Below are 27604 nucleotides of genomic sequence, written 5' to 3' on the forward strand. Positions count from 1 at the left end.
TTGGGATGGTAGCTGGAGAGATATCTGAAAAAAAAATTGAGATTTATGAATAAGACTTAATTTCAGTGATATGTTCTCAATAAATGAACTTGACTGGCTACGGTGAACAGAGAGAGGGCTTGGGATAGCAAACTGTGCCTTGGTGTCCAGGATTGTCTGATATAGTAAAGAGGGAATAGCTGAGAGAGAAGTGATGCTCCCTAGACAGTAAATGTGTTGGCTTTTTTTAAGTCTCTAGGGCTAGAGAGACGCCTTGGAGGGTAAAGTCCTTGCCACACAAGATGAGGACCTGAGGTGGATCCCCAGTGCTAACCTCAAAACCTAGACAGAGCAAATACTCCTGAAATCCCAGCACAAGGAAGGCAGAGACAGGAGGACCCTTCCAAGCCTGCTGGCCAGTCAGTACAGCTGAATCAAGGCTCAGCAAGGGGTCCTGTCACAAAAACTCAAGTGCAAGAAGTCGAGGTAGTCATCTGGTATAAATATCTGACTTCTGCATGCATGTTCCCACACATGCATATGTACCTGAACCCACCCATACGTGCACGTACACAGGAACAAATATATAGATGTTCACACAAACACAAAGAATTCAGGACTATCTTTGACTACAAAGTGAGTTTGGGAGTTTCTCTTTCTCTCTCTCTCTCTCTCTCTCTCTCTCTCTCTCTCATACTCACACACATACACACACACACTCACACACACACACACACACACACACACACACTCACACACACTGCAAGTTTTTGTTCTGAAAGACTAGAGTGTCTCAGGGTACTTCAATCGAACCAAGAAACTGATACTGTTAGAGGGGAATGTTGTGAGTCTAAGCTGCCTGCCCACAGAGCAAGAGATACAGAGGTGCTCATCATTAGAGAGTCGGAGGGGAAACGAAGGCATAAAATGATGTCCCTGGAAATACGGGAATAATGATGTGCTAACATAAGAAACTGAAATGTCTTGCACATTTGGGGTTGATTATTATAAGTAAAGGTAAGACATTTGAGGATTTTTGACAACTTTATGAGGAAAGTGGGCACTAATCTTAATAATTATCAGGGTAATTTATGAACCTTGCTTTACTAAATAATGTTTTCTGTTACTCAAATATGAAAGGAGCTGGATAATCAGCAATTTTAGCATTCCACTTTTAGTGACTACACATAAGATTTAACATTTTGGGTGTTGAAAATGACAAGTGAGTAATTTTGGATTATCTTCAGTTAATCAATAGATATAACATTTGTATGTACGAAACTGGGAACCAGCTTAACTAGGGGTAAAAAATGTCAGTCACCATATTGATATTTCTACAGAATTTTTAATAGCTTATACTACTTTATTTTAAGGTGCCATTCATGTAACCCAAGCTGCTTTCACACTCCCCGAGTAAACGTGAACTCTTCCTGGGCACACCACCCCTGGCTCCCACTTTTAATCAAATTACTTTTATCTATTTTCCTTTCCTTGGATTGTGGCATTTATTAAAAAAGACAAATAGGAAAGCCTGAAGATAACTTAGCAAGTGAAGTCTTCATTGTTTGTTAAATAAACTCTACTTGAAATAGAAAAAAAAAGTCCTGTGCTTGTTTGAAATGGAAGTCTTATTGTCTTCAGTGGTCTAAAATTTAAACAGGTGAAAATTAATTGATTTTCATTGATTCCAGCTATGTCTTGGAAACAGGAAGAGAAAGTGCCTTCTCCGTGCCTCAGCTACACATGAGGATAGCTGCCAGTCAGAGCGATCGAACAGTTCCAGAGGCGGCTCTGCCTCAGTGAGCAAAGCCATCACAAGAAACCAGCAGAGACTACTTCGCTTTCTGTGGGGCTGGGAAAACAAAGGGCAAAGCATTAAACACACACAACAAACACTCCAAGAAAAGAAACTACAAAAAGGAGAGAGAGAGAGAGCAATCAATCTCTGAAAAAAAAAAGTGCTTTTTTTTTAAGGTGAACTTCCTCACCTATTTGAAGATCCAATTTGCCAAATTATAACATGTGAAAATTACCGTGATCTGATATCATAACAAGGCATTGATGTGTGCAGGCACTGGTGTGTTTTTCTGATGCCTCTGTCTTTGTCTATTGTTCTTCAAGTGACTGCCTGATAATCCGCACTCTTTATCTCCTCAAAGATCTCTTAAGGTCTAAAGAAATGAAATCCTTGGAGGTGTCACTGAGAGACATAAGATATGCAAGAGTGAACTTCTAACGTGAATAACTGTAATACAGGCATCTTTTACACTTGGGTGGGGGCGAGAGAGCATCCCTCCTTTAGTGGTCCACCTGGCAGAGCTGGGTCTTTGACTTGCATTTGACAGTGTGATCATGGCAAGAAGGGGGTCTGGCCTTGGGGAACTTCTTAATTAATTCTGCAATGCAGCATTCCACCACTGAAACAGGATGCAATTTGGGCAGTACTTTTTCTCAGAACAAAACTAGGAAAAAGACAGTGCCTCTATTTAACTCTCTTGGTGATGTAATGACCTGGAATTGAGTACAAACACACACACACACACACACACACACACACACACACACACACACACACAGGCACACACACATGTATACAGTCATGTGCACACACGCACACACATATACATACACACATACACAAGCATTCAAACACATATGCACACAAACATACACACATTCATATACACATATACATATACATGCATGCACACACGCATATATATGCATATTCAGACTTGCCCCTCACAAAAAGACATGCGCACACACACACACACACACACACACACACACACACACACACACACCCCTGCAGGACTACTGCTTTCCACTATGTCCCCAGCAGGAATCAAAAACTAATCATTCTTAGTTGGATTCCTTTGCTTGCCAATAATCTCTAACCAAACTTTCCAAGATAATTTCTTTGTTTTAGAGGCTTCTCATCTGCACCTAAGGGCACTTACGAGGAGTCAAGAAGCTAATAGTTTGTGTACTTAACTTTACACATAGTTCAGGAAAGGCGAAAAGAGTCAGTGTCTTGGGCATTTCATATAGATGACACTGAGTGCTGTGGCTAACAGAGAAGCATCTCCAGTCAGTTAAGTACATCATACAAAACTGGTAACAGGCTCTCAAATTTGTGGAAACTTGCTTCTTTTTTTGCTCCAGATTTTTCTCCCCAAATTCCAAACCATAAGTTCATTTAATTTCCAAAACTGAAGAGTTGGTTTGGACAGTAAGCAGTCAGAATACAGATACTGTCATGGCTGTTCCGGGCACCAGCAACCAACCAGCGTTCAGAGAAGATGGCCAAGGAAGCATCCCCTAATATAGTTATTGTCAGGCAGTTCATAAAATATGATTATTAACCATTACATTTGGACACATACAACTTGAATGATATTTCCCTTTTAAAGTGTGTCAGGACTTGTATGCAAAATTCATTTAAAGACTCTCAATAAGTTGTAAAGAACTGTAGTGGAAAAGATCTCTGTAAAATGAGAAATCAGCTCCTGTTATGTGAGCACTTTTTTTTTTCTTTCTCATATGATATATCTCCTCCCTTCTCTCCTCCCAGTCACTCTTCTTCACCTCCTGTCTCCCCGACATCATCATCTCGGTTACTCTTCATAAAGGGGCAGGCCTTCCAGGAATATCAACTAAACATGGCTGCAGTCAGACTAGGCATATCCCCTCATATTAAGCCTAGACCCAGTAGGAGGAAAGGGCCCACTCCCCAAAAAAACGGGCAAAACATCAGGGACAGGCCCCACTGCCACTGTTAGGTGTCCCACAAGAAAGCCAATTACACAACCATACATACACAGACAGTCTAGGTTAGACCCATATATAGGCTCCCTGACAGTCAGTTCATTATCTGTGAGCCCCTGTGAGCCCTGGTTCGTTGTGGGTCTTTTTCATGTGGTCCTTGATCTCTCTGACTTCTTCAATCCTTCCTCCCCAACTTTAGCCAGGTTCCCTGCATCCAGTGATCACTTCTTTAATCACTTCAGTATTGCCATATACCCAATTTGCAGTTAGAAACAAGAGAAAGTTCCATATGATTATATGTTGTTATGTGTGTGCCTTGCCGCCAGGGGGTGGTCCCTTCTATTTGTGCTATAAGATTCCAATTAAAACCAGAAGTGGGTTTCTATTTAACTCAGTGGAATGTAGTTTCTATGCTGCCAGCAGTTTGCCATCCCAATAACAGATTTATCCAGCCAAAAATCTCTCTCATAAAGCTAGAGGGGAACAATAAATCTCTGAATCTAGTATGGTTTCTCACATTTTTCTTTACACGTTTATGTTAGGATTTATGAATATGCTGTGGGTGTGTGTTCTTATATGGTGGTATATCCTACAAATAGGCAGGTGCTCACGAAGGCTGGAAGAGGGAGTCGATCCCTGGAGCTGGGGTTACAAGTGATTGCAAGCTGCCAGAAATGGCACCCGGAATGAAACTCAGATTCTCTGAAAGAGCAACAAACAACTAAAACTTCTCCACAGCCACTTTATTTTCAATCCGATGTCAAGGCATAGCAACTGATACATTGTGGGGATAAATTCTTATGCTTATTTCTTCCCCTTATGTGAATTCTTTATTGTCATCTCTACATAAAATAAAAACCTTTGATATGAACGCATGTCCCACCCCCTGCATCCCTATTTAACATGAAATAATATCTATCTTCCCATTGATAAACAGGAACTGTTATGTGCCTAATAGAAACTATAATTCATCCATATTGCCTCAAATTGCAGCTCCTTGGCATCTCCAGTCCTTGCCACAATCTTTTGAAATTCACTAACTCTTATCTGGGTGAATATATTTCAATACTACACTTTTAAAAGAAAATTAAAAAGGGAAATACCAACAGCTGATCTTTTTTCCTTACCTTTAACTACATGTTTATGCTTTTTATCTTTAATTTGAATATTAAGTCAAATTTACACAATGAAAATTAAAAGTTATTTGATTTCCAAGTGTTTATAATATAGGAATCCACTATTAACATTCCTGGAAGAGGAAGCATTTTGTCCTCTGGCTACTCTTGATTCTCTTTCCAGATTTATCAAAGGATAGAGTCTCTACTGACCCAGTTACTACCTGATTCCATTAAAGAGCCTGCTTTCCCATGGCTAGCTCCCTCCTCAGCTCGTGATGATCTTCTCTGACTGTCTATACTCACTTTTAACATCTAACACTAGAACCTGAAGAAAAGCATTAGTCGGGGTTTGTTTTTTTGTTGTTTTTTTTTTGTCCGTATTTAAAGGAAACATTACAAGCACTTGCTATGTTTTTCTTCTTTCATTGGAATTAGTAGCTAGGTGACCTTGAACTATAAGTCCAATATGTCCTCAGACACGCGCTGGCAATGATTGAATGCTCAGCCCGTCCTGGTGCCGAGTTCCCAAAGCAGTTTCCTGAAAGTGCCTGTGCTCTTCCTAAAGAAGAGAACATTTTAAAATACGACTATTTTAAGATGTGGATTGGGGATGGAAATGTAAAGCAGTTTTGTGACAGTAACATTCATCTCTTTTGGCAGTTCTGATATTTATGTATTGGGTTTTCTCAAAGCTGGGTCACCTCTGTCTACAATCATTTGGCCTGTTTAAAAAGTGATTTCCTAAAGTCGCTTCACACAAACAGAATTAACATTCTTCACACTGCCCTGGCTGAGCAGCCTCAGGTCAAAGCCCAACCAGGTTTAACTACCCAGTATTCGCCAATGTCTTCAGTAGGGTCCGGTAGCTGTACAGGTGCTAGGAGTGTGCCGTGGACCAACTACAACTTCAGTCCCCGTACTTAGCTTTGATTACCTCCGAAAAAGCTCAACCAGGTCAAAAATTACTCAATGGCTAAGGCATGCCTTGATCCGCATAGTGTTCCTGGTATACTAAGTTAAACCAGATGTGATTCACATCTCTGAGGTGTTAATGTGTACCTGTCCCTTCCGCCCTTTGTTCCCTTGTTGTACTCAGTCCCTGACCCCTACTTGGCAGAATTCCATTTACGTAAGTGACTACTCAGACATCCTGGGCCCTGCCATGTTCTAATAGTCACTGCAATCTGTGATCCGAGAATTTCTTTAGTTACAATACATTGACACCTGGCCTCTGAGAGTCAACTAAGGGGATAAAAATGCTGAGCAAATACTGAGTAATCATATTTGAGCTCACTCTAGTGCTTGCAAATATTCCGGGATAAAAATGGCTGCGAGGAAGCATCTGACATGATTCTCGGACATTTTAGCATCACCATGGGGACCTTTATAAAATGCTGATTCTGACTCATAGAGATAGTGTAGCTCCCTGAGACACTGCCTTCCCGTGCTCTGGTAAGATTAGCACTACCAAGCCAGGAACTTTCAGACTCAAGGTCCTATGCCTCTCCCTATTTCTAAACTGTAACATGGAGGGCTCCAGTTGATGTGAACCTAAGGTCTAGCAATTTTATTAAATGAATTTGAGCATCCGGTATAAGAATGAGACAACAGCCATAGTAACTTTGATGAAGTCAAATGGGGTGGGACCCCTAGGGCTCCTTTCTTACCACTCCTGTTGGGAGTTGTTGGCTGCTGAGAGAGGAAGAGTCACGGTCTTGTTGCTAGGTTACTCATGCCTAGCGGATGGCCATACACCCACATGTATATGGGTAGCACTAATTGGACTCATGGGGTTACTAATAACAAAAGAAAAATAAAAAGAAGACACAAAGTTGAGAGGTAAAGTGGGTGGGGGAGACCCTGGGGGAGTTTGGAGGAGGTGGTGATGTCATCAGTTTACATATAATTAATTAGAAATGTATGAGATATTTTTATTTTTAAGTTTGATTTATTTATCCACTTTACATCCCAATTTCACCCCCCGTAATCCCAGTACCCTCCCCATAGATCCTCCCCCCATTCCTCCCTCCTCACTGGCAACCTCACTGCTCCTCCACCACCACCAGCAGCAGCACATCAAGTCACTGTAGGACTAGCACATCCTCTTCTACAGACACCAGAAAGGTAGGCCAGTTAGGGGAACAGGATCCACAGGCAGGCAGGCTACAGATTCAGGAACAGCCCCTGCTCCAAAATGTAAGGAATGGCTCAATGATAAAACGAATATTTTTTAAAAATTTAGAGGTTTAAAGTGTATAAAAGTTTGCAAAAAGAGGTAAAGTTTGAGAGTCAATGATTCCATTGGTAGAGTTCACAAGCTGAAAAATTTTTAAACCTGTGACTTGAAAAACTATTTGCCCATCCTTATTCATTCACAGTAGCCCCCATGTAAGCACTCAAGAGTCATTTAGCAGATGAAAAATAAGAAACTACAGTGTCCAATGGGACATTAGCCTTAGAAATTACAATTCATGTTAAAAGACAGATAAAATGACTGAATGACGTTCCTGCTGAAATAAATCACTGAAAAACAAATAGCACATGAGTTCTATTATGATAGTTGGTGGTGACAAAAGGTAGAATAGTGGTCAATAGGATGGGGGGATGTGGGAATGGAAAACTACTGTTTTAAGAGATATAAAGTTTCTGTTTCTCAACACAAAACGTTTTGTAAATTAATGGGCGTGATGGAACCACAATAATGTTAAAGGGCTCAATGCCACTAAACTATAGTTTTATTTATTTTTTGCTTATTTATGTATTTATTTACTTACTTAGTTATACATTCCTTTATACCTTATATGCACCACATAAATGCATTACCCATAGATAGAAGAAGGATGCACTGGTCCCCAGGAGCTGGAATTATAGGAGGTTGTAAGCCATGTGGTATGTGTGCTGGCGATCAAATTGTGGTTATTGGCAAGAGCAGTAGGTACTCTCAGTAGTTGAGTATCCCTCCAGTCTTAATTCATACATTTTAAAGCATTTGAAGTGGTAGATTTTTATGTCACTAGTATCTTGCTACTATTGTATTGATATGTGTAGTTTATTGGATTCAGGCAGAAACAAAACTGATTACTATAATTTAAACCAACAATTATAGGCTGTATTGATAATCTATTGGTAACACATGAAGAATCTAACCTTGTGTGTAGTATGGCTAGACCCAGGGTTCTGACAATAAAGTAGAGATGTTTCCTCTATGTGAACTGAATCCTGTGTTATAAATCTGATGTACATTCTCCAGCTTCACCATTCCTAAGATTGGAAAGAATGACTTTTTCAGAAAAATAATGTTGTTTATCTGTAGGATAATTGTACTTAACCCTAAGAAAAGTTTTAATTAAATTTTTTCATATAATATATTCTGATTATGATTTCTCCTCCCTTTATTCTTCACAGTTCCTACCCATCTCCCCTCCCATATGGATTGACCACTTTCTGTCACTTCTTAGAAAACAAAAACAAATATGCATCTAAGGAATAATAATAAATATAATATGATATGGTAAGATAAACAAAAACAAATACATCAGAATAGGACAAAACAAACAAATAGACAAAAAGAGGCCAAGAAGTACACATGCTCCATTATGTTCATAACAACCTTATTTATAATATCCAGAAGCTGGAAAGAACCCAGATGTCCTTCAACAGAGGAATGGATACAGAAAATGTGGTACATCTACACAATGGAATATTACTCAGCTATCAAAAACAATGACTTCATGAAATACTTAGGCATATAGATGGAACTAGAAAATACCATCTTGAGTGATGGAAATCAGTCACAAAAGAACACACATGGTATGTACTCACTAATAAGTGGATATTAGCCCAAAGGCTAGGAATAACTAATAAAAAATTCACAGATCATATGAAGCCCAAGAAGAAGGAAGACCAAAATGTGAAAGCTTCAGTCCTTCTTAGATGGGAGAACAAAATATTCACGGGGGGAAATACAGGGACAAAAGTGGGGCAGGGACTGAAGGAAAGATCATCCAGAGACTGCCCCACCTGAGGATCCATCCCATATGCAGCTACCAAACCCTGTCAGTATTACTGTTGCCAAGAAGTGCTTGCTGACAGGAGCTAGATATGGGTGTCTCCTGAAAGGTTCTGCCAGAGCCCTACTGATACAGATAAGGATGGTTGCAGCTAAACCATTGGACTGAACAAGGGGACCCCAATGGAGGAGTTAGAGAAAAGACTGAAGGAGATGAAGTGGGTTGCAACCCTACAGGAAGAATAACATCAGTCAACCAGATCCTACCAGAGCTCCCAGGGACTAAACTACCAACCGATGAGTACACATGGAGAAACCCATGACTCCGGCCCCATAAGTAGCAGAGGATGGCATTGTCTAGTATCAATAGGAGGAAAAGCCCTTGGTCCTGTGAAGCCTTGTTTCCCCAGTGTAGGGAAAGGTCAGGGCATTGAGGTTGGAGTAGGTGAGTGGGAGTGGGAGCATCCTCATAGAAGCAGAGGAGGGGGATATGGAAGACAAGAGACAAAAGGATAACATTTGAAATGTAAATACATAGAATATACAAGAAAAATAAGTTTTTTAGTTTCTGGTTTTTTTTTTTTTTTTTTTGGTTCTTTTTTTCGGAGCTGGGGACCGAACCCAGGGCCTTGCGCTTCCTAGGCAAGCGCTCTACCACTGAGCTAAATCCCCAACCCCGAAAAATAAGTTTTTTAAAAAGGCCAAGAAAAGGCACAAGAAACTGATACAGATATAATATAAGATAATAACATAGTAAATATAATACAATACGTAAAAGAAAACATTTTGGAATAAGACAAAACAAACAAAAAAGTCAAAATGGCACAAGAAACAAAGACACACTTGTTCATATATTTATGGTCACACAAATAAAACAAAACTGGCAACTATATTACACAAAACTCTGGTAGGTTTTGTGTGTGTGTGTGTGTGTGTGTGTGTGTGTGTGTGTGTGTGTGTTTTGGGAGAGAAGCCCTTGAAACCCTCCATTATTGATATTATTAAGGTTAGTGTTAAGTATGACTGCGTTCATGGAAAATCCCCAGCCAGCTGCAGAAGACTAATACAAATCTGGTGATCAGGATGAATAATGATATGATAATGCTCTGACCTTGCTGAAAAATACATCTGACGTCAAGATGCCCAATGTGATGACCTTTCTGAAAACCCAACATCCTGTTGACATCAGCTGACCACACGAATACTGTGTCCTTGGCCTGAGTAAATGTTTCCCACTTACCCCCTCTCTCTGTTACCCCTGTTATGGTATAAATTCAGCCTTGGGAAAAAATAAAATTGTCGCCTTGATCAGACTCTTGGCGTCTTTCACGTCTCTTGTCCCCCATTCTCTTCCAGGTACCCTCAGCACCCCTTGTTGACATGTGTGTGTGTGCATGCATGTGTGTATGTATATATCTATGTGTGTGTGCATATGTGTTTGTGTTTCTGTGTGTATGTGTGTATCTATGTGTGTGTTATATGTATGTGTGCACCAGTACATGTATGTACATATATATGTATATATAATTTTTTTAAATAAAGAGAAAGATTGGCCCTGACATTGTAAGGCAAGGAATCTCCTCAGAGTGCACTTTCTGCTGAGCATGCAGCCTACCCTTAGCAATAGAGAAATCTTTTTACAATTAAGCCGATTTACTAAGTAAATCAATGTTATATTCATAATTCTGTGCAAAGCAGATAGTATTTAAGCTACACGGAAAACTGAATAAATACCTTTAAGAGTCAGCCTTGTGATGAAATGTGTAATTGTAGATATGGGATTAGATATGCAGAAATCTAATTATTTAATATATTAATATTCATGAAAATCAACTAAACAAATATTTAAAGTCTGATAGTTTTGCAAATCTAATATAATTAGTTTCACCTTTCTAATTCAAGGTGAAAATTGTAAACATTTTTGAAATGAGTAAAATGTGATCTGCTGTGCTTTTAAGTTGTAGCTGTTTTATATATCAGAGTTCAGTCCTTGGAATTCTTCAATAATTCTGCCAAATATCTGACGTCCTTATAAATAGGTGGTGAATATGCTGAATATACAAGTGCAATTTTACATGTCTTAGGATATTAAACTAAGAAAATTTGCATATGGAGGATTATTAAAAGCATTAATTTTGCTCTAGAACTGATTGAAAATTAATCAAAAGCCTTTTTATAGGGTATTTTTATTTACTGAAGGTTAGGGCTAAGGTAAGATAGTTTAGTAGGTAAGCAGGCTTGCTGCTAACCCTATGACCTAAGTTCAATCCTCAGGCTCCACTGCATAGAAAGAGAGAATTGACTTCTGAAAGAGTTTCTCTGACCTCTGTGTGAATACACACACACACACACACACACACACACACACACACACACACACACACCATAAAATAATGTCTTTCTTAAAATTCCTTTTAAATGATTGCAAAAATTCACAGCATGTAACAGTCAGCACAAAGTGGAGAACAAAATTTTAAGATTAATAAACTGTCTCTCTTTGAATTGGACTTCCCTGCTTCCATAGAGTAATCACAATCTGAATTGTACAATTGACTGATTAACTTTTATCATTTTAAAAGTTGACAAGCAGAACTAATAGCATGGCGCTAACCTAACAACATTGATTACAAATTTTCCCGCATTATATATCATCTAGAATATATAAAAAATATTTTTCAACTTTAATATTAGGTTTTTTTCTATGAGCTTTTTCATCAACCGTAACTATCAGCTCCTCTCCTTGGACCAACCCGTAAACATTTAGATAGATCCATACTCATCAAAAACAGATCCAACTGATTTAAAGTTTTTCTCATTAAATTCCTCTTCTAAGCTGGATAAAATGCCAAAAGTTGGGTATAAAGCAATGCTTGCTTGTATAGGTCTTCAAACTCAAAAAACAGGCCACAGAGAAACTTCCCAGCACATGACTAGATCTAAGCCACCCACTCAACATCTCTGAATAGTAAATGTTACTGGAAAGTTTCCATCCCACAAGTTTCCAATCAGATTGACAGCTGCTGATAGAGAGTGCTTATCATCAAAATCAGCTTCCAGAGTTTATAAACATGAAACTGCTGATATTTATAGTTTGCTAATATATAAACATGTAAACATATCTAAATATATAATATTGTTTATCTCTTGGTTTTTGGTTTGTTTGTTTGTTTGTTTGTTTTTTTTGTGCTTAGCAATGGCTGTGAAAATAGCTGCTAAATAAAGGTTTCCCATACTCTTTGGTTCATTCGTCTGATAAAGATAAGAACAAATCCAAAATGGTTCAACCCAATCTGAGCATGACACTATGACCTGGAAATTTCTGCTCCAGTGATGCTGTACTTCTCCCCTCCAAAATATTCAGAGCATCAGAAAATTGGCAACATATAGGACAGAGATAAGAGAGCACCCATCTGGGTTTGGATATTTTGGTTTAATAAAAACCTTGAGGAATTTTGTTTTGAAGCTGATATTTTTTTGTAAGTTCTTTGCATTTTTCAGAAGTTTTCAATCACTGCTTTTCAAGGGAAATTTTAGTAATTTTTTTCAACTGAATGAGAAGCTGTGCTATGCAAACAACAAAGATTTTTTTTTCTTTTGAAAGTTATTCATGCCCCGCTTCTAGAATTGCCAGGGGAATTGAATTTTTAAGAAAAATATTAACCAAGCATCCAGGGTTATAGTGTGTGTAGTTTTCGAGAGACAACCTACACTCTGAAGCTCTGAAGTTTTATGTTTCTTTCTATGCCTGGAGTCTATGTTTATAAGGAAGGTTTTTAAGCTAGTCAAATAAATTTGCATAACATTTTTGCCAAGCTTATTTTCTTTTAAAACATTGCTTTATTCATTCTTTCTCTTTCCTATATCTTTATTTATCCCCATGTGAGTAACAGAAGGGGGGTTTGAATCTGCCTCAATCCCTCAATAGGCCCTGTCACATTGGCAAGAAGCCACACCTATGTTTCTCATAAATCATTTATCCCCTGAATTTTTACTCATATATTAAGTAGCCGGTGCTTGAGTTTCATTATCTGAATATAACCTGAAAGAACGTGAGGAACAGCAGCTCATACTTCCTACAACTGCATTCAAGCCAAGCGTTTAAGCTCTCTCTAATCCCTAATGAATTGTCATTTTCCATTCAGAAAATACGCATAAAATTACCTGCATGCCAACTCCAAAGGCAAACTCCAGACACTACTTTTGGGAACTATGACATAGTGGGGTTTTCTGTGTTATCTTTGTTTTTTGTTATTTGGTTGGTTTGGATTTTTTTTCTTAAATATATGAATTTTTAACAAGCATCTTGAGGCGAATCTAAGTAAGTTGTCTACATCTCAAATAAGTGGATCGTATTTCAGTTAAGGCTTCACTGTTCGGCCCGGTTTCAGCTTCCTCCCCTCTACCAATGACTATACTGTAGCCAATGACTACACGATAGCAACTAGAACAACTCATTCTCCTGTTTGGATTTTTGATTTATTAGTATTTTATCATTCCAATTCAAATGGTTAATAAAGACATTAGATGAGAAAATAGTATTGCCATAAATAAGAGGTGTTATTTTTAAAGTAAAGAATCCAATAATGGTAGTCATATATTAGTAACAACAAACAACTCTCTAGTTGGACCCAAAGCCTGCAGGGGGCTAAAAATCAGATATCTTACCTGGCACTAGAAACCTTGTCAACGACTCATTGAGTCTCATGAATCTTGGAGAACCTACAACGACCACTTTATGAAACAAGCATGATTCCTAACTGTACTTAAGTGATTATGTTTATAGCCACAGATAAAGACAGCTGTCATCTACCGAAAAGAAAAATCTCTTTGCAACAGACGGAAAACTAAAAACTATCAAATTGCAGAGAATGAGCAATTGTGTGGTGCCCAGCACTAACTCACTCATCTACAACCCAACCCTGCATCCAACATTTAGGAAATATGGAGGGAGGTGGGGCAAAAAGATGGTAAGAACCAGAGGAACAAAATGCATGCGGTGAGCACACGTATCCTAGAAATGTTAGAGAAGCTATACCAATGAAATCTCAACAATACGGTTTCCTAAACAAGACCCTAGAACAGCACCAAGCAGACAGGCTGACACAGAATAGGAAAACCTCACGGTACTCCAACACTAGACAAATACTACAGACTTCTAACGAGTGCTGAGAGTGGGAGAAATGGTCTTCCCCAGGGAAGAGCCTTTCAATTGGTTACCCAGTACCAAATGATCATCCCTGAAGCCACATACAAGTAACATTATATGGACTGAGCAGATTTTATCTGTGTGCTTGCTGGAGGGGGGTGTGCATGCACACATATGTGCATGTGTGTGTATATAGAATAACAATTTTTAAAAGGCCAGAGGCTGGGAATTTGGAAGAGAGCAAAGATAAATACATGAGAGGATTTGGAGGAAGGGAAGGGAAAGCAGAAAATGCTGCAATTATATCTTAATTCAAAAAGAATTTTAAGTAGAAAAGAAACCAGATGCTAAGAGGAGGGAGATGATTGGAAGCTGATGGATCACATGGGAAGATGTAATCAAAAGATATTTTACAGGTTTATGAAATGCAGAATGAAGCTAATTATTATTACATAATCAATAGATGCCAATAAAAAAATCTTTAAATATATAGAAGGAGACGGAGGGAGGAAGAACAAATAATACTGAGGATGTTTACTGCTTGGAATGATAATAGTCTCCACAAAAGCGACAGGTTACTCAGCAAAAGTTTACTACCAGACATGAGAAACCTCTGGATCTCTGCTTGGGTCGTTGGCCAGGGTAGTCTAATACCAAATATAGGGTTTAGTTTTCTCTCAGAGGTCTAAGAATACTTGTCGCTGGAGATACCACACTTTTCAGACAGGAAAAGATTCAAGTGGTTCTAAACTGAAAGCTTACATGGTCGGTCTAGCTTACATGGTATTGGGAAGTATTATGTTATCTTCCACGGGAGGGAAACATTCAATCACATATCTAGCTGTCATACCTATGAACTACAACGATGAGAAGCTTGGCAAGATATTCCTTAAAGAAGAGTAATGGCATGCCATTTTTTGGTAGTAACCAACAGCTGCCTAATTGTACCTAATACCAACTGGATAGGAGGAAAATCAGCCTGGAACTGGAAATCTAACTACCTAGGATTAGTGAGGTCATGGTTCTTAAAAGGGAATGTACTACCCTCTCTTTACTAGACCCGCATAATATGTAACTGCATTCTAAATACTTATTTTTATACGCACAGATAAGTATAGTTTTTACCCGTTGTCCTAATTTTATGTCAACTTGACACTAGCAAAAGTCGAGAGTGACTTTCAATTGAGAAAACACCTCCATAATATTTGCCTGTAAACAAATTTGTAGTGCATGTACTGATTAATATGAGAAGGCCCAGCTTATTGTGTATGGTAATATTCCTGGGTATGTGGTCTAGGGTGCTATAAAAATGCTGGCTGAGCAAGCCAGTAAGTAACACTCCTCTATGGCCTCTGCATTTGTTCCTGCTTCCAGGTTCTTGCCCTCTTAGAGACCTTGCCCTGACCTTTATCAGCACTAGAGTATGACCTGACATATGTAAGATAAAATAAGACTGGAGAGATGGGTCATAGGTTAAGAGCACTTACTGCTCTTCCAGAAGTTCTGAGTTCAAATCCCAGCAACCACACGGTGGCTCACAACCACCAATCAAAGAGTACACATGGAGGAATCCAGTCACACATGCAGTAGAGGATGGCGTTGTCCAGCAGCAATAGGAGGAGAAGCCATTGGTCCTGTGAAGGATCCTTTCCCCAGTGTAGGGGATGCCAGAGTGCTGAGGTGGAAGTGGGTGGGAGGGAGTGGGAGTATCTTCATAGAAGCAGGGAAAGGGCGGAAAGGGGATAACCTTTGAACTGTAAATACATAAAATATCCAATGAAAATAAATAATTTTTAAAAAAAGATAAATCGAACCCTCTACTCCTCAAGTAGTCTTTGGTTATGGTGCTTCATTACAGCAACAGAAATCCTAACTAAAATGCCCACCGTCAAAGAAGCTTCTCTTTATAGCAGAGATCATTGCAGAAAACTACAACTGCAGAGATCAACAGATCCTAGGGAATCTATCTCCAAGAGCTACTTATAGAGCACAATGCCTGCAGCCAAGGCTCAGGAAACACCATGGAAGAGGATGGGAAGATTGCAAGAGCCAGAGAACGAGGAAGTCTGCTGTAAGATTGTGTCTCCTAGGAATGACAGAAATGCTGCACATATACTACCTCAACCACATGGCTGCATAAACAAGACATAAACAGTGACAGTGACAGTGTCAACTGACATGCTAACAAAGAAAGGAGAAACCTCAAAGAACCCCACTTCTAGGAAAAAAAAAACAGAGAGATAACTGATGGCTGCTAAGAGGAGGCATTGCCTCTCCCGTGGATGAGCACACTAACTCCTTATATTGGAAGGTGGTAACATGGAAGGGGTGAGAGGAAAGAAAGAAAAGGGTACAAGGGGAGAAAGGATGTGATCATATTTCAATGTTAAAATTACATGTGTATGTAACTTATTCATTAGAATCCTGGAGGTGTCTCAGCAGTCATGAGCACTGGCTACTCTTCCAGAGGACCCAGGGTCAATTCCCAGTATCCACATGGTAACTCACATCGGGCTGTAGTTCTAGTTTTAGGGTATCAGACATTCTCTTCTGACCTCTGTGGGCGCCAAGCATTCGTGTGGCACACAGACATACATGCAGGCAAAACATTTATGCATATAAAATTAAAACGTTTTAATGTATCCATTAAAAAAGTGAGTTCCTCCTAGAAAATGAGTGCTAAAATGTGTATTTTAACGACAAAGACATAAAAAAAAATCATGCTGTAGACTCTCTGATAGAAGGTAATCAAGGCACAGCTATAACTCCTTCACACACTAAGTTCTCAATCACAGCCACTGTTTGCTCTCTGTGGATGTTCTGACAAAAACACTGGCCACAGCAACTTGAGAAGTAAAAGGGGTTATCTGAACTTCGTTTCCACATTCATCCGCCATTACTGAGGACAGCTAAGGCAGAAACTCAAGACAGGGTCCTAGAGGCAGGAACTAAGGCAAAGACTGTGGAAGCATGCTGTTTACTGGCTTGCTCAGCCACTTTCCTTACACATCCCAGATCCATTTGCATAACGACTGCACCACCCACATCAATTTGTGCCCCCCCCTCCCTTAAGTCAGTAATCAAGAAAATGCTCCACAGTTGGGGGCGCAGGCCAGTGTCCCGGGTGTTGCCCTGTGTGCTGGAGGCTTTCCACAGAGATCTCTCGTCTGGCTAGACTTGCAGGTTCAGGTGAAGGAGAGAGAACTCGGGCAGGGAGGGGGAACTGCTTCCACTGCCTCTGATGGTGCTCAGCCTTCATTTCCACTGCAGCCTCTTTGGTTGCTCCAGGATGCCAGACCGAGCTAAGCCTTCAGGAGACTGACTGGCCAGCAAGGGGTGCAGGGGAGCTTCTGGCAGCGATTTTGGGGACAGGAGATCTCTTCCCCAAGTGGTGGTGTTACAGCTCTTAGGACAAGCTCTCAGATGATGGAATAATTCCTGCACACCTTAATCCTTCTGAATAGGATTCTTAAATACAGTTTTGGGATGGGCTGGGGTCTGACAGCAGGTACTTCCTATTGGTTTGGCTTGAGAGTTTGGGTATCTACATATTTGGGGGCCTGGTACTGCTTCTGGGTGACTGATCTGTCTTGAGCCTACAGGACCTGTGGTCACGTCCTCACCTGTGGCGGACCGGCTTAGGGAGTTGCCCTATGTGACGGATCTGTCTCAAACAGGGGGCTGTGGGGAGCTGTAGCTATGTAAGAGGGTCATGATCTCATGGGAGACTGGGGAGCTCCTGACATCCCTCAGGCTCCCTTAGGGTTACCAGGAATCAAGGTATCTTTCACAGTCTGCCACCCTGCATATGGGCTTCTCCTCATTTCAAGTTTCATGTTCCTCTTTGTCTCAAGTTTGTGTTCCATTAACAAAACTTAACCAACATTATATCTTTCATTAATGGCACACATACAAATATGTTCCAACTCCCACACATGTATACAACAGCTACGTTAGTGATAGTTTCTCCACCATCAATACTTCAAGTGCTATCAAAATGCACAAGATGTCATTCCCTTTAAAGACAATGCTGACGAATTAAGACCAAGTCCCTTCTGCCCACCGTGTGAATTGCAAGTCCTCAAGTTAGCTCCTTTTGGGGGGAGGTGTATAAAATTGCAATGCTTCCCCCAAATGATAAAGCTCTGTGAAACAACTGGTATGATATAAAGAGACTGACACCAAGCATCGCAGCTTGATTTCACAGTACACCACATGGAGTTTTTTCTAAAAATGAAGAGAATTTAGCATTTCCTTGATATTTGGGGCTATAACGCCATAACCATCCCACCTATACAGTGTGACTTTGAAAAGAGCAGACTGGCTAGAAAACAAGAGATAATTTGCATGTGACTGTAAACAAACAGAAGTCTGCAGTATGCCACCTCTAAAAAAAAGTTAATGTCTTTGCTTAAAAAGGAGGAGCAACCAAAATTTTAAGAGAGGTGGTAATGGGCGAGGAATGCAATATCTTTTCCATCTTTTATTTTCATAATACATTTTTAAATAAACTGGACTTGACCTCAGTATGTCATCAGTACTTCCTCTGAGGCTTCATTGGTTTAAAGTTTTCCCTCACCCTAATATATCATCACAGCATCAGGTTTTGTCTTTAAATCGCGTAACAGTCTATAGCCTCAAAATACGTTCTATTGTCTTCCACAAGGTTTTTCTCCTCCTTATTCCTTCATTTTGACTCTTCTTACAGCCACACCCCACCCAACAACCATCTCCAAATGCATGCTCAAATACAAACATTCATACTATATATCAAAGTCAGAATCCTCAGGAGCCCCCAATTCAGTTGTATGCATCCATATTTTCATATTTAAGTCATAAGAGAATCTTTGCTTAAGACTTATCCTTAGTGATATTGGAAGATTATATAGGGAAAAGAGGACAAAATGTCGATAGCATTCAGGGGAACTAACCTTCAATAGAGGTGACAAAACACTCGTTCACACAAGCAGATGTACGTGTGCTTACATACACAAACATGGATTCATATACTTCTATATAAACATGAGCACATGATACATATTTCAAAATGGATTGCTTTTGTGATCAAAATAGATTTCTTGAACATCTATCTCCCAGCCCTTTTTCAAAACTATATGAGCATGAGTGGAAGAGAGACAGCTCAGTAGCTAATATCAATGACTGTTCTTCCAGGGGACATGGCTTTAATTCCCAGAACTCACACTCATTTGGCCCTCCAGTCGCAGAGGATTTAGTGCCCTCTTCTGGTTCCATAGGCACCAAGGAGGCATGTGGCACAGCCAAAGCACCTAAACATATAAAATAGAAATAAATTGTGTGTGTGTGTGTGTGTGTGTGTGTGTGTGAGAGAGAGAGAGAGAGAGAGAGAGAGAGAGAGAGAGAGAGAGAGAGATTGAGAGGAGAGAAGAGAGAGAGAGAGGAGAGAGCATGATTTTCATTTCTAGTCAAAAGGTGTGAAATGTAAACAATGCTCCTCTATTTCAGGCCTTGCTCATGTAAAGACAATGCTCTGCCCAGGGAGTAGCAGTATTCGGAGGTGTGGCCTTACTGGAGTGGGTGTGCCCTTGGTGGAGGAAGGTGTGTCACTGTGGACGTGGACTTAAGACCCTCATCCTTATCTGCTTGGAAATCAGTCTTCTGTTTCCCTTCAGAACAAAATGTAGAACTCTCAGCTCCTCCTGCATCATGCCTGCCTGGGTGCTGCCATGCTTCTGCTTTGATGATAATGAACTGAACCTCTGAGCTTAAAGCCAGCCCCAATTAAATGTTGTCCTTATAAGAGTTGCCTTGGACATGCTGTCTGTTCATAGCAGTAAAACCCTAACTAAGGCAATGAACAAATAAATAAGTATTTTTTTAACTCAAAGGTATTTCAAATGTAGTGGTGACCTCTACTGAGGAATTTTCTTATTTACATTTTTATTTAAATTATTTGGAAAACAGTCTAGATGGGCTGGGGGAAGATATCAGATTTCCATGTGAGCTGGGAAGATAAACTAGAAATGGTGATGCACTTGTAACACCAGGTCCTCAAGAGGTTGAAGTAGGAGGACAGTAAGTTTCCGGACAACCTGTCAGCAGTGAGTTCACCTATAACAACAGCTCAGGCTACTGAGTGAGGCACAAACTTGAAACAAAATAAATTTTAAAAGGTTTTAGAGGCAGCGTTTTTGTCTCATACAAAGCCCTAGATCCAAACTCAAGGCCAAAATCAAAGCAAATCAACAAAGCAAACTGTAAAGGCCTGAAGCTCATACTACATGATCAATCCAAAGACCATGAATGTAGTCAATATTTGAGGGGGAAATTTTTTAACTCATATCTTCAAGATCAAATATGTCTAAAATGATACTATTTTAAAACACATAATAAAGGTTTTTTTCAGCCAAAAGAACAACAGAGTTTTGTTATTGACGAAGGGTTTTACTATGTAGTTCTTGATGATCCAGAACTCATTGTGTACATCAGGCTGACCTCAAACTCACAGAGATCTGGCCACTTCTGCTCTCCTCTATCATTGGGATTAAAGGTGTGTGCCACCATACCAGCCCCCCTGCAAACTTCTTGAAAGGCTTTTTTTTTTTTTTTTTTTGGTTTCAGCCTCCCAGGATCATGTTTAGTGGAAGATGAGAGCTAGCAATCATTCATAGGTCCTGACATGAAGTGAGCATTACAATTTATAGAGATGGCTTCATTATGTCGAACAAGTTCTTATACCCGCTATGCCAAGAGTATTAACATATGCTGGCCTTCCTTGTTGTTTTACATTTATTATTATGATTACCTAGATTTTTCTCCCTTGCTGATTAATAAATTGGGATGTTATCTTTTATATATTGCTTAGTTTACAATTTTAATAGATACATTTTAAATGATATTGGTCTTTAATTATTTTTCTTTCTGATGTCTTTGTGTAGGACTAATCTGGATATGTGTTCATTTCTTCAGCTTTATAAAGGGCTTTATGTAGAGTTCCTATTAAATGCTTTTGTGTTTACTGGCAAAAGAATTTGAGTTTGAAATTATTTATGCAAAGTTGCTAGCTGTAACTCTTAGTTTAACAGATGATGTGAAAAATCTATTAGTTCTCTAATTCTTCTTGAGCAAGAGTTGAACACATTCCCAAGAATTTATCAAGTTCCTCAAAAATATTAAATTTGGTGGCAAAGAGTTGGTGGTGGTATTCCCACATCGTTCTTTGAATGTCTTAGGAATTTAGATATGTTATTATTTTAGAGTCAGCATTGGTAACTCGATTTTCATTACATTTATTTATTGTGTGCATACACATGGGTCACAGTGTGCATGGGACAGGCAGAGCACAAATTACAGTCCATAATTTCCAATGTTCAGGTACCAGGAACTGAACTCAAAGTCATAATTTTTGGCACCAACAACAAAATTGCTGACTGAGCCTTCTTCCAACCCCGTTTTTGTTTCTTTATGATGATTCTCACTACTTTTTCCTCAATTTTATTGATACTTTTAAAAGCTTTCTGTTTTCATAGTTCCTTTGTTTTTCTATGTTCTCTTATATTAATTTCTAAAATGTTCTCAGTATTTTCCTCTTTCTTTGAAACTTATTTATTATGTGTGTATATAAGTTGAAATAATTTTCAACTTTAAAGATGTTTTGATCATATTATTCCCCTACCCTTCCCACGCAACTCTAATTTTTTTCTCAGAAAGCAAACAAAAGCTCAATGCAACAAAACCAAGAAAACAAAACAGCACCTAAAAACTATAAAGCATAACACACACACACACACACACAGAGAGAGAGAGAGAGAGAGAGAGAGAGCAAAAACAAAACAAACAAACAAAAAGCTGTGGAATCCAGGCAGGAGGGGTACAGCTTTAACCCAGCACTCAGAAGGCAGAGGCAAGAGTATCTCTATAAGTTCGAGGCCAACGTGGCCTACATAGGTCTACACAGAGAGTGCCATGACAGCAGTGGATAAACCCTGTCTCAAAAGAAAAAAAAACTGTAGAGTCCATTATCTGTTGCTCAACTTCTTCTGAAGTTGAGGCCTATCCTGGAGTGGTTGACATACCCAGTGTCATTTCATTGAAGAAAACTGATTTTCCTGCTCCAAGTAAGTATATGTGGCAGTTCAGTTGTTAACTTTTACCCTAGTGGCTAGGTTATCATTCATTTTAAAAAGTTAACAAAATAAAACAAAAGAAACCTATTATATCAACGTTGGACAAGACAAACCAGCAGATGGAAAAGTGTCCAAGAGAAGACACAAGAATCAGAGACTCACATATTAGCACACTCAGGAGTCCCCGTAAACCACTAAACTGGAAACCATAATGTAAGCACAGAGGACCTGGTACACACTCATGTAGACCCTGCGCATGGTGCCCCAATCTCTGTGAGTTCCTATGAGCTTTGCTCATGTTGATTTAGACGACCTTGTTTTCTTGGTGTTTCTCCATCACCTCTAATCTTACATTCTTTCTGCCTCCTCTTACATGAGGGTTTTCTGAGCTCCACGGGAGGAATTTGACTGATAAATGTTAGAAGATTCAGCCCTAAATGAAATATTTGGGTTTTTCTTAAACATAAAATCAAGGGTCACCTATTGAAGATATCTATCACTGCCTCTGTTTGCACACTTTCTGGGATGATAAAAAGTCTTCCAAACCCTTGCCAACAGAAGGAGGTTATTTTCTTAAATTCTACACCACAAAAACCCTTGATGTTTCATCAAATAAAATTGTATTTAATGCAGACACTTCTTTTAAGAATGATCTAAGGGGAAGATATAGATATATAGATATATAGATAGATATAGATAGGTATAGATAGATATAGATACAGATATATAGTGAATAAATAATAAATATTTTTAAAAAAGAATGATCTAGAATAAACTATAACTTTTAACAGCCAGATCTAGGGACACACATTTCCAATCCCAGAACCTGAGCTATAGAGGCAGGAGGATCTCAGGTGGAGCCTATCCTGGACGTCATAGTGAGACCTTGTCAAAAAGACAAAGTACATCTTTATGTGTGTTACTCACATGTTCTCTTCATGTGCTTCCCCCCGAGTATAATCAATTGTGAAACTTTTGTCGAGATCTCAAAAACCAGCAATATCTGTAAAATGAACTTTGAATAATAAAATGTCATGTCAGACATGACTGACATCATTTTCTTCCTTGATGATTACTAAGATAAGGAACCTTATTATGAAAGGCATTGTAGATGATAAGAAGTGTAGGACACTGGACTGCATTTGCCTTTTGAGTCCTTTTACTAAAGACGTTAGAAGCACTATCATCTATGAACAGACAGCCACTGAACACAAGGAAGGTATTATTTTTCTTTCTCTCAAGACAGACTCTAAATGGATTGTGTGTTGCTGCAGGAAGGGAGGAAAAGAAAAAGTGTCCCCAAATCAGCCTTATTGTTATGACATTAGTCAGTGGTAAAAGTAATTCTTTCACACATACAAGACTACACTACCAAGTTTACTGTTTTAGTTCTGGTTTTTCCTGGTGACCTTTAATACAGGAAGAATAATATAAACCAGAATACTTAAGAAACTGATGAGATAACTCCTTTGGGTGCCCATCAAGGTCCTTAAGCACGGATTTCTGAAAATGAAAAAGGAAAAGATAAGAGATTAGGAAACTATAAGTGAAAACCCCTGAGTAAAAAACAAAACTAACATAGGGGGTTGAAGAAATGGCTGAGCGGTTAAAAGTACTGACTGCTCTTCCAGAGCTCCCGTGTTCAATTCCCAGGAACCACATGGTGTCTCACAACCATCTGTAATGGGATCCAGCGCCGCCTTCTGGTGTGTCTGAAGAGAGCGACAATCTATTCACATACATAATAAATTAATAAATAAATAAATAAATAAGATATAAAATAAAATAACATATATGGGGTTGGCATATGTTATTTTCCCGTTCAAAGATCCATTTCATTACTGAAGTAGCCACCTAATACCTCTTGTGACATTAACTCTAGCACTGAATTAAGAGTTTATCAACAAGGTGAGAGTTAAGAGACTTGGGGGCCAGCAATAAGAAATCACGTCATCTGCTGAAAAAAAGTGTTAAAGCAATTATAGTACTTAAAAACGGGCTGCTATTTCTTTCATCGAGTTACCACCACCACGGAACAATGTCTGATTAAACACTTGACTCACTACTAAGATGAGCTTCCCCCACTCAACGCTTCCAATTGCTTCCTAACAGGCCATAAAATGAAAGAAAGAGATGTGAGGTTGTAAGGGGGTCCTATGCGGAAGAAGCTTGCCTGTAATTTCAGGCGCCCTCTACAGGGCGCTAAGTGAGTGAGTCCCAGTGCATAGACCTTGAAATCCTCATTCAGCTGAGATTTCCGCAGGCGCTTTCTTAAACTTTCCCTGAGCAAACCCTAAAGAACAAAGCTATAGTATCAAGAATTTGCATAGGCAATAATTATTCTTGTTGTTTTCTACCACAAACCACACCCTGAGATGAAAGCCGATCTCAGAGTGATTAGGGTACAGAATAGCTATCACAGAACGATAGGGGTTTGCCTGAAAATCAGCATGATGAGGCAGAAACATTCAGTGTCCAGCTCTTGAAGTTATATAAGTGAAAGAAGGACAAAATCATTAGCCAGGAGCTCTGAAGAGTGGGAAGGGAGCCATCTTAATAGACTTGGTGCGTGCTTTCTTGTCGTTGGGATTGTCGTTAGGATCGGCAAGCTGCATTCTGTAGACTTCGTGGGTTAACAGCATAGGGATGTGGGTGGTCCTTATTGTTCTTCAACGTATTTTTTAATCCACCCTTGAGGAACCATGTGGGTAGACAGGTGTCGGGGTTAAAAATTCATATGGTATGTGATAGGATTTGGGTGAGGAAATGGAGCAGAAGGGATGGACATTTTAACAGCTTGTGGGGTTTTAGAAGTGGAAAGGAAGGGGGAACATATTTCCTCCATTGGGAAAATCCATTGAAATATATAACTATGCACGCTGAGAAACCGAAGTCTAATTTCAAAGTTCCAAGGGAAAGTTTAGAAAAAGAAATAAAACATTAAAGGAGCCGAAAGACTATGCAAAACTTGGGTTGTTCTCCACAGAACTTTCTAGTTAGTATGATAACTGATTAATAGTAAACCAATGTGGGGCAGGGAGAAAAGGGGGACAGACTCCTGTTATAATCCATTTTTAAACAGATGCCACATTGACACATTTAGCCAACAAATAATTATTGTGATTGAAGATATGTATTAAAATATCTGATTACAGAGAGTGGAGAATGAAAACCGTGGTCTTTAAAAATCAGAAACATTACAAGAATAAATATCTATACAGAATGCATTTGGGTAGGGGTTTCACATGGGGAATCTGTGACTCAAACAATAATGACACAAAAAGTGCATGCTTTTATCTCCCCTGTACATAAAGGGGGGAGGCACAGAGGAGCTCAAACACTGTTAGCTGTTAGATAATAAAGTTAACACTTGTCCTTTGATTCATTTGAATGTTAGTATATAAATACACGCCAAGTTCATCTGAGGAAACTGTGACATCATAATGCAAAATAACTAGAAGTTTGAGATATATGGAGGTGTAATAGATAACAGATTATAGATGATAGGTGGATGAAAGCAGTTGGATAAAAAGAAAAGGAAGGAAAAAGGAGGGAGGGAGGGAAGGAAGGAAGGAAGAAATTGATAGAGATAGATAATAGAGGACAGATAAGTTGACTGATTATAGATAGATGATAAACAGATCCAAAATATATACATGAAGATAGATACATAGATGATAGAGAATAGAAATATGGTTATGAATACATATATATTACATAGATAGGCATTGCTTTTTAGTGCAAACACCAGTTATTTCTAATATTTTTATTATAACCACTATTCCAATGAATAGCCTTAAATATGTATACTTGTTGACGAATTTGTTGATAACAAGGTATGTTTCTTAGATGCAGCAGAAGAGTGGATCCTCTACCCTACTTCTGCATCCATTCTGTTAGTCTCTGTCTTTTTTAAATTGCAAAATTGAGACCATTAAAGCTGAGCGATATCAATGAGCAGTTTTTGTTGATTCCTGTTATATTGTTGTTGTTGTTTTGGTAATGGTGCACGTGTGTGTGTGTGTGTGTGTGTCCCCTTTTGACTTCCTTGTCGGTAATTATTCTTTGTACTTTCTTGTGTGTGGTTAACCCCTTTAGCTTGTAGTTTTTCTTCTATCATTTTCCATAAGGTAGATATTGTTCAGATTTGGTTTTATCATAAAATATTTTATTTTATCCATTTATGGTGATTGAAAGTTTTTCTGGCTATATTAATCTGGAATGGCTGGCCTCTATAGTTTCTTAGAGTCTGCAACACATCTGCTCAGGCTCCTCTGATTTCTAAAATCTCCATTGAGAAGTGAAGTGTAAATGTAATAGGTCTGCTTTTCCATGTTAATTGGTATTTTTCCCTTGAAGCTTTTAGTATTATGTCATTTTTCTGTCGATTTAGTATTTTGATTTTTTTGTGCTGAAGGAAAAAGGTTTCTGGCCCAATCAAGTTGGTAGTCTGTATGATTCTTGTACCATTTTAGGCATCTTCTTTAGTTTAAGAAAAAAATTTTTTTCTTTGATTGTACAAAATACGTTCTGGTCCTTTGAGGTAGTTTTCCCCTCCTTCCTCCATTTCTATTATTATTAGATTTGGTCTTTTCATAGTGTTTCATATTTCCCAGATGTTTGGCTCTGGCACCATTTAGATTTAACATTGTTTGTTGACTGATGTATCCATTTTTCTGTCATATTTTCAACACCTGAGATTCTCTCTTCCAACTCCTCTAGTCTATTGGTAAGACTTGGCTCTAAGGTTTCAATTTAAGTTCCTAAATTTTTCATTTCTAGATTTCTAGCCATTTGATATTTTTAATTGACTCTATTTCCACAGTTCTTGACTTAAACTAAATTATTCATTTCCTTTCACTCTATTGGGTTTCATAGACTTCTTCAAGCAATTTTTTTTATTTTCTCCTTAAGAATATCTCCTCCACATCAAACCAGATACACTCAGACTAATAGGAGAAAGGGTGGGAACAGGTTCGAACACATGGGCACTGGGGAAAATTTCCTGAACAAAACACCAATGGCTTATGCTATAAGAACAAGAATTGACAAATGGGACCTTGTAAAACTGCAAAGCTTCTGTAAGGCAAAGGACACTGTTGTTAGGACAAAACGGCAAACAACAGATTGGGAAAAGATCTTTACCAATCCTACATCTGATAGATGGCTAAGAACCAAAATATACAAAGTACTCAAAAAGTTAGACTCCAGAGACCCAAATAACACTATTAAAAAATGGTAAAACATTCTCAGCTGAGGATTATCAAATGGCCAAAAAGCACCTAAAGAAATGTTCAACATCCTTAGTCATCAGGGAAATGCAAATCAAAACAACCCTGAGATTTCACCTCACACCAGTGAGAATGGCGAAGATCAAAAACTCAGGTCACAACAGACACTGGTGAGGATGTGGAGAAAGAGGAACACTCCTCCATTGTTGGTGGGATTGCAGACTGGTACAACCACTCTGGAAATCAGT

General features: G+C 38.9%; 1 long non-coding RNA gene across 1 annotated transcript; it reads right to left on the reverse strand.

Annotated features, from left to right (window-relative positions):
* Positions 1 to 23501: 23501 nt before the first annotated feature.
* On the reverse strand, positions 23502 to 24801 carry LOC134480350 (uncharacterized). The gene is made up of 2 exons (XR_010054735.1): positions 23746 to 24801; positions 23502 to 23628 (listed from the first exon to the last, which is right to left on the reverse strand). It is a non-coding gene; the product is annotated as an uncharacterized LOC134480350 (long non-coding RNA).
* Positions 24802 to 27604: the final 2803 nt, after the last annotated feature.

This window comes from Rattus norvegicus, chromosome 9 (assembly GCF_036323735.1).
Source record: "Rattus norvegicus strain BN/NHsdMcwi chromosome 9, GRCr8, whole genome shotgun sequence".
NCBI classification, from domain to species: Eukaryota; Metazoa; Chordata; class Mammalia; order Rodentia; family Muridae; genus Rattus; species Rattus norvegicus.